The sequence below is a fragment of the Callospermophilus lateralis genome, unplaced genomic scaffold (genome assembly GCF_048772815.1).
Source record: "Callospermophilus lateralis isolate mCalLat2 unplaced genomic scaffold, mCalLat2.hap1 Scaffold_279, whole genome shotgun sequence".
Lineage (NCBI taxonomy): Eukaryota > Metazoa > Chordata > Mammalia > Rodentia > Sciuridae > Callospermophilus > Callospermophilus lateralis.
This window is the reverse complement of record NW_027513499.1, coordinates 295,409-312,127: the sequence shown is the minus strand read 5'-3', so window position 1 is coordinate 312,127 and position 16,719 is coordinate 295,409. Positions and strand designations below refer to the sequence as shown.

The 16,719-nt window shown below is 45.5% G+C and overlaps 1 pseudogene; it reads left to right on the top strand.

Annotated features, from left to right (window-relative positions):
* Window positions 1-212: 212 nt before the first annotated feature.
* Window positions 213-16,719, top strand: part of LOC143387209 (teneurin-4-like) — a 266,697-nt pseudogene continuing 250,190 nt past the window's right edge.

The window sequence follows — 16,719 nt, the reverse complement described above, 5'->3', positions numbered from 1 at the left end:
TCCTGCCAAATTTTAGGATGCCATGGCACATCTGGGCTGCATTATGCTTCCTAAGGGTCAGTCTCTGAAAAGCCACATGGAATATGATTATGTTGGGCACCTTCTATCAATCAAGATGGGAGAAAATAAGCAGCCCTTGCTGCCAAGTGGATGTGATGTCTTGTACTGTATACTTTTATATGTCTGTGCTTGTGTTCCCTCTCTTGTAGACGATGTACTGCACACGTTGAAAGGTCAGCCACAGACAAGACGGCAAATTACCTGAACTCAAAAGTCTTGTCCCAGGCCATCACCTCCTCCTTCTGAAGAGTTAAGAGTTTGCTATAGAACTATAGGAAGCCAGGACCTTTGAATCATGACATAATAGAACCCTGGAGTCATATTGTCCTAATATTATAGAATATTGTCATATTCAACTTTCAGAACTTAAGAATCCTAGTGTGTTAAATTCCTGAAACAATTCTATTCAACAAATGTTTCTTTAGTGTGAGGTTTCAAGAATCATAAAATGTTAAGATTCTTAGAAAAGAAAAACATTCGTGTGTTGAAATTCTACAATGCCATAGGTGGAAAGGAGCCCTGAATCATTCTTTCCAACTCTCACTGCCTATTATGAGGCCCAGAGCTTGTTCCAGGCATGTTGGATTAAAAACTCTCTAATAAGAACATCATTAAGGCTCGGTGACATCACAGACGGGCCTGTTTGTAGGGGCTGAGAGATCACTCAGTCCCGACTGCTCTTTTTACCCACGAGACATTGAGACTCAGAGAGGGCAGCAGTTTTGATGGATCACATAGCCCCGTCAGAATTAGACCTCAGGGTTCCGGGCGTCTCAAAAAAAAAAAAAACAGGCAAACCAGGGAAGGTGCCCCTAGAGTGTTCCTGAGGTGCCTTTTGTGAGCTGCACAGACTTTTGCCTGGACCCTGCTCTTCAGAAGGAGTGTTCACCAACTCTCCCAGCGGAGGTACCAGCCCCGCCCAGGCCACGTGTGCAGTAGATCGCGCAGTATCGGGAGCCTACTCCCCTGTTGATACATGTTTTATTTTGCTCCCTCCCCTTCCCCATGTGCCTCCGAATCAATTTTCATTATTTTTTTTTTTTCTGTCTGTGTTTGTCTTTGTGGTTCGCAGGTGCTCCCTTGCATTGTTCATCCGCTTCTTCAACCCCTATTGAGCAGTCCCCCTCCCCGCCCCCTTCCCCTCCGGCCAATGAGAGCCAGAGGCGGTTGCTAGGCAAGGGTGTGGCCCAACCAACCCCGGACTCAGACTCTGAGGAAGAGTTTGTCCCTAATTCATTCTTAGTTAAAAGTGGCTCCGCCAGCCTGGGGGTCGCAGCAAACGGTAAGTCCCTCTCTCTTCCTAACTTTTGTGGATTTGTTTCTTTTATTTCCTTTCATTGAAGATGCCTGCTTGGGCCGCCTGCTGGGCGGAGGGGCCCAATGCACGGTGCACATGCACGGTGGGCTTGCAGGCAGTCGGGCGCCAGGAGGCTCCGCGGGCTACAGCAATCCAGCTCCTGCTCCTGCCTGGCGTCAGAGGCTCTGTAGGAGCGTGGGGGGAGAGTGTTGCTGTCCTCCTCCTTGGCGACAGACTCCAGCAGGCAGGTGCACGGACAGAGGTGCACAGACACCACGACAGAAGCATCAAGTAGAGCTCCAGGCAGGCGAAGATACAAAGATTGGCAGGGAGCGCAATGGGGAGTCCAGATACAAATAACACTGATTGGCTTCCCACTGTGTGCCAGGGACTGTGTCAGCATGTCACCTGTTGCTTCATTGGATTCTTACAACCCTTCCTACCAGACCAGAATTAGTATCCCCATTAACAATGAGAAAACTGAGAGAAGGAGTCCTACCTGAAGCCCAGCACTAGCTTTGAAAGTTCCGAACTTTTACACAGTCTGGAGACAGGGCTCTGAAGCCCCAGGCAGTGGCAGGGCTGAATGCTGGCTGAGACAGAGCCACTGCATTTCAGCATGGATCTGCCGGTGACCAGCTCTTTTTCTCAGCTCTGCCCTGGCTTTCTTTAAGGAGAGGAGGTGAGTTGGGGTCAGTGGGAGAGTTCCAGGCTGACCGAGTTCACCTGGGCCAAGATGCTTGCCCTGTGTTCAAAATAGAGGCCAGTCCATTTCTTTGCAAAAATGTTCTATAGGGTATCCAAGCCTCTGTGGTAGATGAGGAAGCCTGGGATCACTCTAATGGCCCCCAAACTTCCTGATTCTAGCAGAAGAAATGAGACTGTTTTCCCACAATTAATACTGTAGGTTATGTTGACGTGGCAAACATTTATTTATAAGTGCCCATGCAGTACTGAGTTTCAAACAGGATTCTGGAAATGGAGGCAGAGATATGGAGAAGTTTAAGGCAGAGTCCATGGGGTCTGGAATCAGCTCTGCATTAGATGTAAGCTTTATTGCTTTAGGACTTTGGAAACATCCCTGTCTTTCCAAGCTTGTTTCCTCAAGCATAAAGTGGACAATATATTAGCCAGCTCCTGATGAGCACCCATCACAGTGCCTGGGACAGAGAAGAAGTTTAGCAAATATTGATGCCTTTCCCAGGCACCTGCAATCTTCCTCTAGAGAACTTTCAGAGCCCACCTGTGAAAGCAACCCCATGCTGCCAGGCACTTAGGCAAGCTCCAAGAAGGCCTTCATCAGAGGCCCTCATTTCACAGCCCAAGGTGATAAGGGAGGATGGAGCCTACCCAGGATAAAGCCTCTGCTGCCTGAAGGAATTAGGAAATGCATCTTGGAGGAGGTGCTAGTTGGATCTGAAGGAACAGTCTGCCAGGCAGTGGTTACTATGGGCAAGAATAACTAAGAATCCTCTGAACAGAAAGAAAATGTGAAAAAAAAAACTGGAACTGGGAGCCTGCTTAAACCTGGGAACCTGGGCCATAAACAGGCACAGACCTGGGAAAAGTATGGAAGGCCACATGGTTAAAGTCACCTGAGCTCCTCTGGGTACAGAGTCAATCCCCTAGCCAGGACCTCTCCCAGACTCCACTGCTGTCAAGCACCAGAGTGATCTTTGGCCTTCATGGTTATCCTCTGACAGGACTTTAGGCCCTTCCTTCTCTATGACCCACACCCAAAGGATCCTCCAGGGCCCATTCCCTGTGCTCTCTGAGGGTGGCACTTTCTTTTCAGTGATTTGGTGCCCATGTTTCAAACGATGTATGGAAACAGGAACTCTAGGCTGGGAGTAAGGAGACCTGGGTTCCAGGCCCAGCTCTGTGGCTTATTGGCTACTTGTCCTTGTTCTATTCCAGGCCTCAGTTTCCCCATCTTGCCAATGATGGAGCAGTTTCTAAGGTACTCTGGTTTTATGATTGCCATTTGGTGCTGTCAGAGTTATCTCTGCCAATAGCTTTCTTTAGCTTATTAGGAATGGGAGAAACGTTATATATATTTATTAAATATAATATTATGTATAATATATATATATACTTTTTTATACATAAGCATTGCAGGTACAAGAGAAGGCAAGAGATTAAAGTCCTTAATTTCTCCCTTTGTTAATTAACTGAAATAGAGCAATCACTTTAGTGAAATTCTGAAGCAAGCTGAGGTGCTTCTGCATTACTGATGTGCAGGGAAGATGGGGATGGGGGACTTTGGCCTATAGATCTCTGCTCAGTTTTACACCTCAGGGCTCCTGCTCCCTGTGGGGTTCGAGACATTAGGAATTGCTTCCCTGGAGCCTTGCTCTGAGTATCACTCTAAAGATTGTTTTTAAATGTGTCCCATGCCAAAAGAGAGATTCTAGGTCCTTATTGGTCACCTGCTTTAGGGTTGGGGTCCTGGGAGAAGCCACTGCATCTGGCCTATAGCTATCCCCTGCATGCTTCCTCCTGTCCCAAGCCCAAGCCAGAAGGTCTTCTATATACTAAAGGACCTGCCAGTGCTGACATGAGTCTAGCACTAGTGAGGGACCATGAGTAGGTCCTGCTACATCAGAGTGCAGTAAAGTTGAAAGAGTTTGGTATGCTTTCTTTAAAAAGAAAGGGGGGGGGAAGAATAAAAGAAAAAGATAAAGTATCTTAATGAGTTTATGAGCAATAGCATTTTGCTAATTATAAAAGGAATGATGCTCGTTGGCATTCAGATAATCCAGAAGGGTAAAATGTGACGCACGTGTCATCCTTATTCCAGAGATAACAACATTTAACACCTTCGTAGATGGCCTTAGGGATTCTTATTATTCAGTGTTCATTGAAGAAGTGAATGAATGAACCAGTGAGCAAGCAATGCAAACTACACACCACTACAGGTCAGCAGAGGTGGCCCTGGAGGCTAGAGACCCAAACCTGAAACTGGACTCCTGATGTGGGACCCCAGGCAAGGTCCTGAACCTCTCTGATCATCTGTTCCTCCATCCCTGAAATGGAAGGGAGAAAACCTTCCAAGTTTGTTAAGGAATCTAAAGACAAAACTGTTTTAAAACCTCCCTAACTACACACCCTATTGCCTGCCACCAATTTAAGGTTTTAAAGACCACCCTAAACAGATCAATTACTTTAGAGCCGCTTTCCCTCAGATTTAGTTGGGAATGCATTTTAATGACAAAGGATGCCCCTCTGGCTCCTGAAGGGTAAAAATTTGGCAGCTTCCTGTGGCGAAGCTGACCTCTTGAAACCGGCCTTCCCAGCAGCCAGGCTGCCTCTCTCCTGCTCCCCTGGAGGCCCGCTGCCTGCAGCTGTGTCAACTCTATCCCAAAGCTGGGACCCCAGGCCTGAGATGTCTAAGAACCACCCTGCGAAAATCCCCATGTAAAGTGCAGAGAGGACACATGGGGCATCCCAGCACAACTCACAGTCCCTGTGGAAAATAGGGCAAGTGACTCTTTGTCATCAGGAGCCTAATCCTCCCCCAAGGGCACTCATCCAGAAACCACTGATGTATAGACAGAAAGATTTCACTGAAATATCAACTGGTCGCTGTTGAGAAGCTAAGGAAGTGGTTAGGATTAAGTAAGTATTTGTCCCTATCCCAAAGAAACTGTTCAGAATAAATATTAAATGCTTCATGATTTGTTCTAATCTCAATTCTAAAGAGAGGGGACTTTGAAAACTTGGGAGTTAACATTTAAGAGGGTCAGAGAAGGCTGTTTAGAGTTCCTCAAAGGCCTAGGGGTGGGGGAATTGGTGTCCTAAGGTCCCCTTCTATGAATCAGATTGTTCTTTTTGTGCATAATCTTATTTAAGATTCAGTTTATCTCTATTTCAGTGTTTGGGAAACTGAGGCCCAGGGAGTGGCAGAGACTTGCCCTTTGCCCTGCTTCTTTTAAGGGACATGGGCAAAGATTCAAAACCAAGCCTGCGTGACTCCAGAGTCATCTTTTCTTTCTGTCTTTCTTTTTTTTTTCTTTTTCATTTCACTTCCAGTACTAGACTCTGTCATTTTTGTCCCTTCCTTAGTAGAAGGCTGGAGAGGACAAGAGGAATTCTATATAAGCTGTGCCATGATGTCTCTTGTGTCCCCTCTCTGCTTTTAAAAGAATTCCTCATTGTTGGATGCCTATCACTACAAAACCTTGAAGAAGCATGTTAGAAGCATTTTATTTTGTGGAATCATTGATACCACTTATCTATCCTATGATATAACCCTGTTTTAATCTCATTGAAGTAATAAAGGCCCAGAGAAGTTTATTTCCTCCTCTTAGTCACACAGCTTCTAAGTGATACAGTCAGATTTATACTCTAGGGCTGCCTGATACCACAGCAAGGAATCTTTTCATTGTGTTTTTGTGAAGACTTCAGGAGTTTCAGAGGCAAATCAGATCAGAGAACTTAGACATTAAATTTTGTCATAGCTTCCAAAAAACAGGACTATCCCTGACTCCCCTCCACTCCACCCCAGCCACCCCAGCACCAGATCCTTCCTGCCTCTCCTTAGAAAATTTCTCACAGTCAGCATCACTATTGTTTGGCAGTTTGATTGACTTTCTAGGGTCTTAAGCAGCTGGGATTATTTTGTTTTGACTTCCAATCCAGTGGAGGAGTGTTTATTTTTCTTTTCAATGGGAAACACTATGTATATGTAAGCTCCTTCTAAAAGTGTTTTCTTAAAACAATATAAAAAAATTCAACTTAATTTAGAACTTATTCAGAGTCCCTGGGGGGAGACTGCACAGGTCCCTCCAAGTCAGTTTATGAAATGCCTGTTTCTAAATGTTGAGGAAAGTGTCCAGTGAGATTTGTTTTTTTCTACTTTCACCAAGAATTTCATGGAACCTGCTTCTGTTGTTCTGCACCAACTGCAGTTTCTCTGGTCTGCTGGCTTAGCAAGTTGCGAGGATAAAGGGTAAAGTCTTCAGGCAGTTTGGTTCACCATTGCTCTCAGCCCTTGCATCAAAAGACCTTTGTTGGTAAATAAATTTTTATTGAACCAGCTGTATAGAGAAACCAACTTCCTTACTCTTGGTAGCGAGATAAATTGAGTTTTTCCTTTATTCATACATTCCTGATGACATTATAAATGCTTATGGGTGTTTTTCAGAGAGATGGGGGGGGGATCATATTCTAAGCAGAAAGACCCTAGACAAAAGTTATAGGTCGAGCTGAGCGCGGTGGCACACCTGTAATCCCAACAGCTCAGGAGGCTGAGATAGGAGGACCATGAGTTCAAAGCCAGCCTCAGTAATGGCAAGACACTAAGCAACTCAGTGAGACTCTGTCTCTAAATAAAATACAAAATAAGGCTGGGGATGTAGCTCAGTGGTCGAGTGTCCCTGAGCTCAATCCCTTGTACCAAAAAAAAAGAAAGAAAGAAAGAAGGAAAGGAAGAAAGAAATTAAATTAAGTTATGGGGTCAAAATTCCTTAAATGAAACTGTGGAAATCAAATGCATTTCAGAATTCAGATATTTTCAGATTTAAGGGAAAAAAAAAGCTTAAAGACTACTGTAAGTTCAGGTTTTTTGCCACCAGATGAATTTTAGTAAAATATTTGGTCTAGCAGTTTGGGGTTTTTGTTTGTTTGTTTGTTTTGGTTTTGGGGGGTACTAGAAATTGAACTCAGGGGCACTCAACCACTGAGCCACATCCCCAGCCCTATTTTGTATTCTATTTAGAGACAGGGTCTCACTGAGTTGCTTAGCACCTCGCCATTGCTGAGGCTGGCTTTGAACTCACAATCCTCCTGCTCCCGACTCTGGAGCCATTGGGATTACAGGTGTGTGTGACCGAGCCCGAAAATTGGAGGGGGGGGGTGGTGTAAAGGTGGCTAATTTGTGATAATACTGAATTGTGCCTTTTTTTTTAATGGGGGAACAAAGACTCAGAAAGGTTTAGTAACCAGACGGCACGATACAGGTGTAAGTCTCTGGCTGGGCAGCTCTGTGGAGCACTTGTTGTTTACTCATAATTACTGCCTGGAAAGGCCTCACCCACTCTGCTTGGCAGCGAGAGCTTAGGGAACTTCACAGCATGCTGGCCAGCCTGCAGGCCTGGGAGCTGAGGAGGCAAGAGGCCTAGTTGTCATTTCTCCAAAGTCGAGAACTTGGCCAGCGTGAGTTCTTCAGGAAGTGTTCCTGCACCCTCTCTGCTGTGGTGTCCCACTTCTTGGATGCCTGACTGTCTTTCGTAGACTCCTGCCTGCAGTCTGAGCCCTGGTTATTCACATGTCTGTACTCCTCATCTAGCTCCAAGTTACTGGAAGGAGGTCTGGGTCACACTGTACCTCCTGCACGCCCACAGTGCCTGGCACCTAACTTCAAAGTTAAAAATCAAAATGAAACTGAAAAATAAGTTGATTTCCCTTTCTCCCTCCTTTCTCCCAGCACCCCTCCCATGCACGTGCAAAACCACCACCCTAAAAATAGCACACTGAGCCACCATACATGGTAGAATGGTGGAGATTCATGGAGATGAAGCAATTTGCCCAGCTACGGAGCTAAGATTCAAAGCATGGCCCAGTCTTCAAGGCCTGTTCCACTCTGCCAGGTGCTCCCGAGCCAGACAAGCCCTCACCTGTGGCCTCCCACCAGGGGCAGACAATTATGCCCCCTAATTGGGGGCAGTGGGGACACCCTCACAGGGGTCACTTGTGTTTTATGTAGTTTACAAAGCCCTTTTTCATACATTCCCCCAGGCAAACTCTAGTGACTCTAATTTAATTGCCACATTGGCTTTCTAGGAGGTAAGGCTTCTTCCTGACCTCACAAAATAAACAGGTCACACTTTGAATTAATGTAACTGAACGTCCTGGGAGAACCAGGGCCCTCTAATTAGTCACTCACGTGACTGGATTGCAGACTCTCTGCAGCTCCTTTTCCATTCATTTCCCCCCAAATGCCATTGCATTAAAAAGTACAGAAATAACAATTTTGGTGTATGGCTTGATTGGATCTAGGAACTCCCAGACCACCCCTTGAGGAAGGCACATTAGCCACGCATCCCAGCTCTACCATCTGGAAACTAAGCCTGGTTTGTGTCCCCATTGAAATGTTAGTGGCCTGCTCCACAGAGCCCTTGTGAACACCACATTTTTTTTTAAACACCAGGCATTGAACCCAGGGGCACTTAACCACTGAGCCACATGCCCAGCCCTTTTATTTATTTTATTTAAAGAGAGAGTTTCACTGAGTTGCTCAGGGCCTCGCTGAGTTGCTGAGGCTGGCTTTGAACTCACAATCCTCCCGCCTCAGGCTCCCGAGCTGCTGGGATTACAGGTGTGTGCCACTGCACCCAGCTAGGTCATCACATCTTAAAGCATCTCCTGACACTTTGGGGCCCAGATTGTTAAAGGTGCACCTGAAAGAAAGTCAAGGAGCATTTGAGAGATTAGTATAACTAACATTTGTGCAGCCATTTTATTCTCAAAGCTTTGTTCACACTTATCATCTTGTTGGATCTACAGAACAGTAAGGATGGCTGCGTGGGGACAGTGGTGGAGCCTGGGACACTTGAGCAACAGATGTAGAACACGGAGCACCTGAGAGAGCTCCCTTGGGCTGCACAGCTCTGAACCCGCTTTGGATTTCCTCACAATGGTCCCTCTGACCTGGGAAGGCCCTGCCATCCATGTTAGCTCAGCTTTCCAGTTATAACCTATCTGGAGAAACCCTCCCAGTCTAGCATGGAAAGCTGCTTTTTGAAGAGACCTGTGCCTGGGAACAAGGCACCTGGCTTTTTTTTTTCTAATTTTTAAAATTCTTTTTAGATATACATGACAGTAGAGTGTATTTTGACATTTTATACATACATGGAGTATAACTTCCCACTCTTGTGGTTGTACCTGATGTGGAGTTACACTGTTCATGTATTCATATATGAGCACAAGAAACACATTCTTACTATCTTTCTGACTCATTCTTACTATCTTTCCCATTCCCATCGTCTCTCCCTTTCTTCATTTCCCTTTGTCTAATCCAATGAACTTCTATTCTTCCCACACAAACACCAGAATCTGCATATCAGAGAGAATATTTGGCCTTTGGCTTTGGGGCATTGGCTTATTTCACTTAGTACGATGGTTTCCAATTCCATCCATTTACTGGCAATGCCATAATTTCTTTCTTCTTAATGGCTGAGTGATATTTCATTGTGTATATAGGCCACATTTTCTTTATCCATGCATTTATTGAAGGGTACCTAGGTTGGCTTCATAGCTTAGGTATTGTGAATCGAGCTGCTATAAACATTGATGTTGCTATGTCACTGAAGTATGCTGATTTTAAGTCTTTGGGGTATTAATGGAGGAGTGGGGTAACAGGGTCAAATGGTTGTTCCATTCCAAGTATTCTGAGGAATCTCCATACTGCCTTTCCAGAGCAGTTGCACCAATTAGCAGTCATGTATGAGTATACGTTTTTTTCCCACATCCTCACTAACATTTATTGTCACTTATATTCCTGATAATTGCCATTCTGACTAGAGTAAGAGGAATCTCAGTGTAGTTTTAATTTGCTTTTCTTTAATTGTTAGAGATGTTGAACATTTTTTCATATATTTGTTGACCGATCATGTTTCTTCTGTGAAATGCCTGTTCAGTTCCTTTGCCCATTTATTTTGCCCAGTTCATTTATTGATGGTTATTTGTTTTTTTCTGAGGACATCAGAAACTATTATTTCACCTTGCAAGAGGCTTGTCCCTTAGCTTTCTAGTCTGGGCAGTGAGAGAACTGGATTAAATCAACATTTAATCTTTTTCCTCTGTGTGTCTGTCACTGGCATAGTCTGTACCATGGTGGTGCACCCACCTACACTGTCATTTGTGTTCCTTTAGACTGACTCTTTTTCAAACTTTTTAACTTATTTTAGAAGGAAATTGCATATTACCACTGTGACTTGCTTGCCATATGGCAAGCGAATGCCTTGCCATAAATAGAAGGTAACTGTAAAAATAAACACAATGAAAACTGGTTATCTCGTCTGGCAAGAGACTGCTCAAGGACACAGAGCAGAACTTGCCTCTCTCTGTTAAACAGGGACATTGGCAAGTGTGAGATGTTAAAAACACCAGCAGCAAACTGAGACTGCTTCCTTCCATCAGTCAAAGGGCTGAAAAAAAATGGAAGCTATCCCTCCTGTGACTCCATGTTCCTTAAGGCTCACTCCAGGGGATGCTGGAAAATCTCCTCCACAGGGTGCACAGCTCCGTGACTTTTTCTAATCCACTCTCCGAGCTTTTACTGCTACCCTACCGCCTGCCTGCTCACCTTGAGAATAAACATCTCATTCTGCTCCCAGAACCCACCCTGCTGTCCATCTCCTGAGGGAGCTGTTGGTTCCCACCTTCCCCTCACAGCCTCTGGCCCTCTGCCCCTGTCATCAGGTCTGAGCTGGGTGCTTTGAGCTCAGCTGGATCCTCAATTACTGGTTAATGACTCCAGTGTGGACCAGGAAACCACGTGGCTCCCTCTTCTCCCCACTCCTTCTTTACCTCCTTCCTCTCCCTCTGAACTGCCATTATTTATAGAGGTGTTTGAAGTTAAACAATGAAAAAACAATTCCTTCTGCTTCCCAAGGCCTAAAAGGACCAAGACCTGAAGAAAAGCAGAAATGGCACAATGTGCACCATGGTAGGAAAAGATAGGCTATGGAGGTCTACAGGTCCTTGTTCTGCTGTGCACCACGGGCAATTGACTTAACCTCTCTGGGCCTCAATCTCCTCTTCTGTAGAGATTGATTTTAATAGGACTTCACAAAATTCTTGTGAAAATGAGAAAATATGGAAAAGGCTTCTGGCACCATGATTGCTACATTGTAAGTACCCAGTGAACGCATTTCCTCATTCCCTTCATGGAACCCAAAAATGTTTGGCCCAATATCATTGGAAAGAAGACCCATTTCAACACTCTTACCCCTCCAGGCTTGGAAGAGTCTCCACAATTAATAGCTTGGCCTGGGAACCCTGAGCTTGGATCCCCTCCCCCTCCTGGGTGATTTCCAGAGATTTGGGGAAGGGAGGCGGGGAGCCCAAGGCAGCAGCTAAGCAAACACAGCAAGGGGTCTTAGAGACAGCTCTGAGCCCCTATGCCCCTGCTCTGCTTCCTTTCCCCACCATCCCAGCAGCTGAGTGTGATGTTTGGTACCCGATGAAACTGATGTGTTTTCCTCCTGGTCAGCGGCCTTCCCCCTGGAGTTGAAAGGAGAGGAAAAGGACTGGTAATTCGTTTATGCTCCATTCCTCCTCCCCTGGTGGATCATATTTCTATAAATAACTTGGAGAGCTGCTGCACTGGCTGGCCAACCATCAGTAGTACGCACACTGAGCTTCCAGAAGCCTCTCTGTGGAAGCTCGCTGTGGATGGCGGGGGACATACCTGATAAACTGGTGTCTCCTCCTCCTACCTGTGTGACCTCACCATGCCCAGCTCTCCGGCCCAGGTGCCCATCTCTAATGGGGACTAAGCAGAGCAGTGTGGGGGTTTCAAAGGTGGCACAGGATAACATCAAGGACAGCGGTGCTTTGAGTCTCCTTTGTGTCTCCCCTGTGAGTCTCTGCTCTTGCTCTTTGTCAAAGAATGCAGAACATTTTCAGGGGGTGAGAAGGTTATCGGATCCAAACTGAAGTTGTTATCACCCATCTGCTGTCATCCTGAGAAGGAGCACAAGTGCGGGTTGAGATGATTCCTAGCTAACTGCTCACTCTGCACGAGGCTGCTCCCCTTAGCCAGAGTGTTTCCGGCTGTCTTCTTTTCTCCCTTTCTCCTTGCCTCCTCTTCCTCCCTTTAGTCTATCCCTCACACTAACCAGAGTGACCCTTCCAAAGCCCAGATTCTAGCAGCAGCTGGGGTCTCCACAGTCAGCAGTCCAGGCTTTTCTTCAGATGCCCTCCCTTCCCTCTGGCTGCCAACCTGGGTGCAGACATGACACAGTTCTTGAGGGGACGGAGAGCAGGGCCTGTGACAAGTGTCCATCAAGACTAGGAACAAAGGCTTCTGAACACAACACAACCTCACTAATAAAGAAAGCAGGGGAGGCCAGGTATCCGTGGCATGTGCCCGTTATTCTAGCAATTTATAGGCTGAGGCAGGAAGTTCGCAAGTTCAAGGACTGCTTCAGTGACTTCAACTAGGTGAAGCCCTGTCTCAAAATAATGATAATAATAATATAAAAAAAAGGTCTGGGGGTATAGCTCAGTAATAAAGCATCCCTGTGTTCAATCACCATTACAAAAAAGAGAGAGAGAGAGAACAAGGAAGGGTGTTTATGATTTAGACTGATATAGGAAGAAATGGGTCTTGTTCACCCTTAAAACCAGTTCAGTTCAGCAAATTATGATTAAGGACCTAGTGTGTGCCGGCACCCCCGGAGAATAGTAAGCAGCCATCTTACACCTTGATCACTGGGGAGAAAGACACACACAAACAGCTGTAGCCTGTAGCAGACATGGTGGGGGGGAAAAGTCAGGGATGCACCAGGGTATATGAGGCAGTTGGATGGAAACTTCCTAGAGAAAGAAGAAACTCCCCAAAAGACAGGCAAGCTTATACATTCAGATTTGTTTGGCTTGATGTTGACATATCACCTCCCATCCAATGATGATGATGATAATGATGATGATGATGATGATGATAATAATAATAATATCAGTTATTTGTGTATAGCCAAACACTCCCCATCTAATTCTGAAGTCAGAAAGTGTTTATTTCCTCAAAAATCTATTAGTTCATTCATTCATTCACCCACTCATTTAGCAGATTTTTTCCTGTGAGTGCTCTGTGTGACCAGAATGGACTCTGGTCAGACTGCCTGTATTTCCTACCTGAGAAGCCAGGTGCTCAGGGGACAGGGAGGGAAGCACTGAGATCCACTGCAGGGGCCAGTGAGGGGAGGGGAGCTGTCTTCCTCCCTGAGGAAAGAACAGCCCCAAGCCCCCTCTACCTCACCTCAGGGAGTAGCTCTTTTGTGGACTAGAGTTTCCTGGAGTGGATGTAGGAATGGGTGAGCTTCTCTCCACTCATGTCAGGGCCCACCTCAGCAACCGGTGGGTGGGGGGTGGGGAGGTGTCTCATCTTCCCTTGTCTTGTGTAGCAGAAGAGCAAATCCCACCATTCAGCTCCTGCAGGGTGCCAGGGGCTATGCTGGGTACTTTGCCTTTCCCACCTCATTGAATATGCCAGAAGATTGGAAGGTTCTGGAACAGAAGAATTAAGCGTAGGTTTAAATTTATTTTGCCTCCGTCATTATTAGCTATGATCTTCAGCAAATGATTGAAACTCTGATGTTCATTTTCTTCCTCCAGTATAAAATAGGGATAATAATACCTACTTCATAGGTGTTAGAATTCAATGCAAAATTACATTTGCGAAGTGCCTGGTTTGTGCAAAGTTTTAAACAGAAGTTTCTATGATTATCATTGCTCTGGTTATTGATATACTGAACTGAGTATCCAAAAGCTGCAACCTGCCCAAAGTCACACAGACAGTAAGGGGCATTTTTCATCCAGGTGTGCCTGACTCTTCAACCCAACCTCTTGTCACCCCACCAGGCCACCTTTCGTCATCCAACAACCATCGTCCTCCTTTCTTGACAGCTCTCAGGAAGCCACAGAATCTAAGGGAACCTCCAAAGCAGATCAGAGGGTTCTTTTTCCCGCCCCGTGCACAGAGGATAAGGCTACATTCAATCTTGGCAGCAATCCCTAGCCCCTGGCCAGAAGCCCCCTGAATGGAAATCGCTGAGTTGCACTCGGGTGCTCCCAGCTCTTTTAAGACACTCACTCCTATTGGGCCCCTGTGTGGGTGACAAGATGATGCATGAGGTCTGGCTAAGCAGCTTATTTTTCTGAGCTGGTGATGGTCTTTGTCCTGAGGTGGGTTAATGGTAAGGGGCAATGGCCCCTTAAGGCCTGGACAATGGGCAGGCTTCTCAGGTCATCGAATCACTCAGCAGAATGGTGCTGAGCCCCTCAGAGCACGGGAGGCCTCTGCCCCTCTACTCCCTGCTAACCCTGCTCATCAGCTGGACATGACTCCCCTCCCCGCAAGGAGGAACACTGGAATAAAGGGGATAAAGCAGTAGAGAGCATTAGAATGACAAAAGATGAGAGGAGGAAGCCCAGACAGCAAAGGGACAGTGATAATTCCCAACTTCCCGCCTGAACCCTGCCCTCCACCCTGTGCTGGGCTGCCCCTCCACAGTTCAGCCTCATGCCTAGCCACGCTAGACCCGGTTCCACAGCTGCTCCTTTCACTGCCAGCACTAAATGCTACAGATTACAGTCGGAACTTTCTGTCCTGGCAGTCATGGCCTGCTGGAATTCACCCCTTCCCCTCCTGTTTGAACCTCTCTGATCCTCCCCAAAGCCCCACTCAAGTGAGGACATCATATGGCCTTCACCACCTGCTTCAACCGAAGCAGTTCCCTTTTATGAGTTCCACATTTGCTTCTCATGAAGATCCTATTTAAAGAACACTTCTATTATTAGGATTTTTTAAAATATAAAAACCACTGATTTAAATCATCTCTCTCTTTATGTGGAGAGGGGGAGCTGAGATTCAAGGCCAGGCCTTCTCCTTCTTACGAAGTGCCTGGCTAGTGCAAAGTCTTAAATAGAAGTTTCTATGATGATTGTCATTGCTCTAGTTACTGATATACTGAACTGAGCATCCAAAAGCTACAACTTGCCCAAAGTCACACAGATTTTTCTCAATGGGTGTGTTCATTCATTCATTAAAAAGATGTCTGGAGTCACTTACTGTGTGTCCCTAGGACCTGAGTATCACATACAGCCCTGTTGAAGGGCCAAGAAGGTAAATGTGAAAGTGCCCATTGACTTTGGCCTCTGGCTGGCCACTGGGGACCTTAGGAAGGGCATTTCCAGGGTGCAGAGGATTGAGAGGAGAGAAGGCAATGAAGATACTTGACTCAAGAGGTGGATCCTGGTGTCACAGAATATTTGCTCATTACAAAGGGACAAAGGAACAAGTGGAGAACTAATTATAGTGGGGAAGCATTTTGAGCCATCCCGGTATGGTGCAGTAAGTACATTTCATTGCACACGAGGTATGCTGGCCAAAGAGTTTTAACCTAAATCTAATCATGAGAACACCATCAGAGGTTTTCAGAACGTGGGGCGGTCAGTGAGACAACTGGCCTGGACTTTGCAAACAGGTCAGTATCATGAAAAAAGGAATGCTAGGTGACTGGGTGGGTGGGAGGCTCCTGCAGATGGAAAGAGACTAAGGAAAATAAACCAGACTCGGAAAGTCAAGGATCGAATATTTTCTCTCCTATGAGTAAGCTAGAGAGAAAAAAAGGAATAAAAGAAGGGGATCTCATGAAAATAGAAGGGAGATCAGCAGAGTAGAAGATGGGGCCCAAGATGGAAGGGGTAGGGAGGAGGATAGGGGAAGATCTGAGGCATGAAGTTGAACAAAGTGTGCTATATGCATATGAGCATATGTCAGTGCATTCCAATTTTACATTTAACTATAATATACCAATTAATAAGTAAACAAACAAATAAAAGGAAGACCAATATAATAGAGGAAAGGGATGGGCTGCAGAGAAGGAAGGGAAGGGAATAAGGTAGATTTAAGGATTAAATGGAGAAAATGATGTCACATGAATTCATGAATATGCCAAAATGAGCCCCACCATTATGTAAAACTATGATGCACTACATCAAAAAATTTAAAAAAAAATTTTAAAAATATTAACAGAATACAATTACCAAATGCAACCCCTAATCTTAATTGGATCCTGAATTTTTTTAAGGTCATAAGAAAGACATTTGAAAAGAACTGACGACGCTTTTAGGTGAGGCATGTATATCAGGTAATATGGTGGGACACTTCTTCGTTTGCTCAGTGTGCTGCGATGCTCTTACTCTTAGGTGATGTTTGCAGATGTGAACTGTACCGATGCCTACAACTCTCTTTTAAATAGTTCAGTAAAAAATTAAATATCCATAGAAATATAGCAACGTGACAACATATTAGCAATTGATAGGTTTAGATGAAGAGTACATAGGTGCTTTTGTGCTATTCTAACTTTTCTAAAGGGTTGAATTTTTTAAAAATAAAAAGGATACCTTATTTGGGTTGGAGAGAGATTAGACAATAACATCTGGGTTTGGGAAAAGGGTTTCTTGGGATGGGTGAGACTGGATGCTTTAAGTAGCAACCCTCCCCCGCCCCCATTCCCTTAGATATAGGGACCTCTGAAACTTTATAGACACTCTGCAGTTGTGGTGAGCCAGTCCTCGCTGGGCATGGAGGGGACTTCCGCAAGGCACTAGAGCTGGTAATGGGAACCACATTG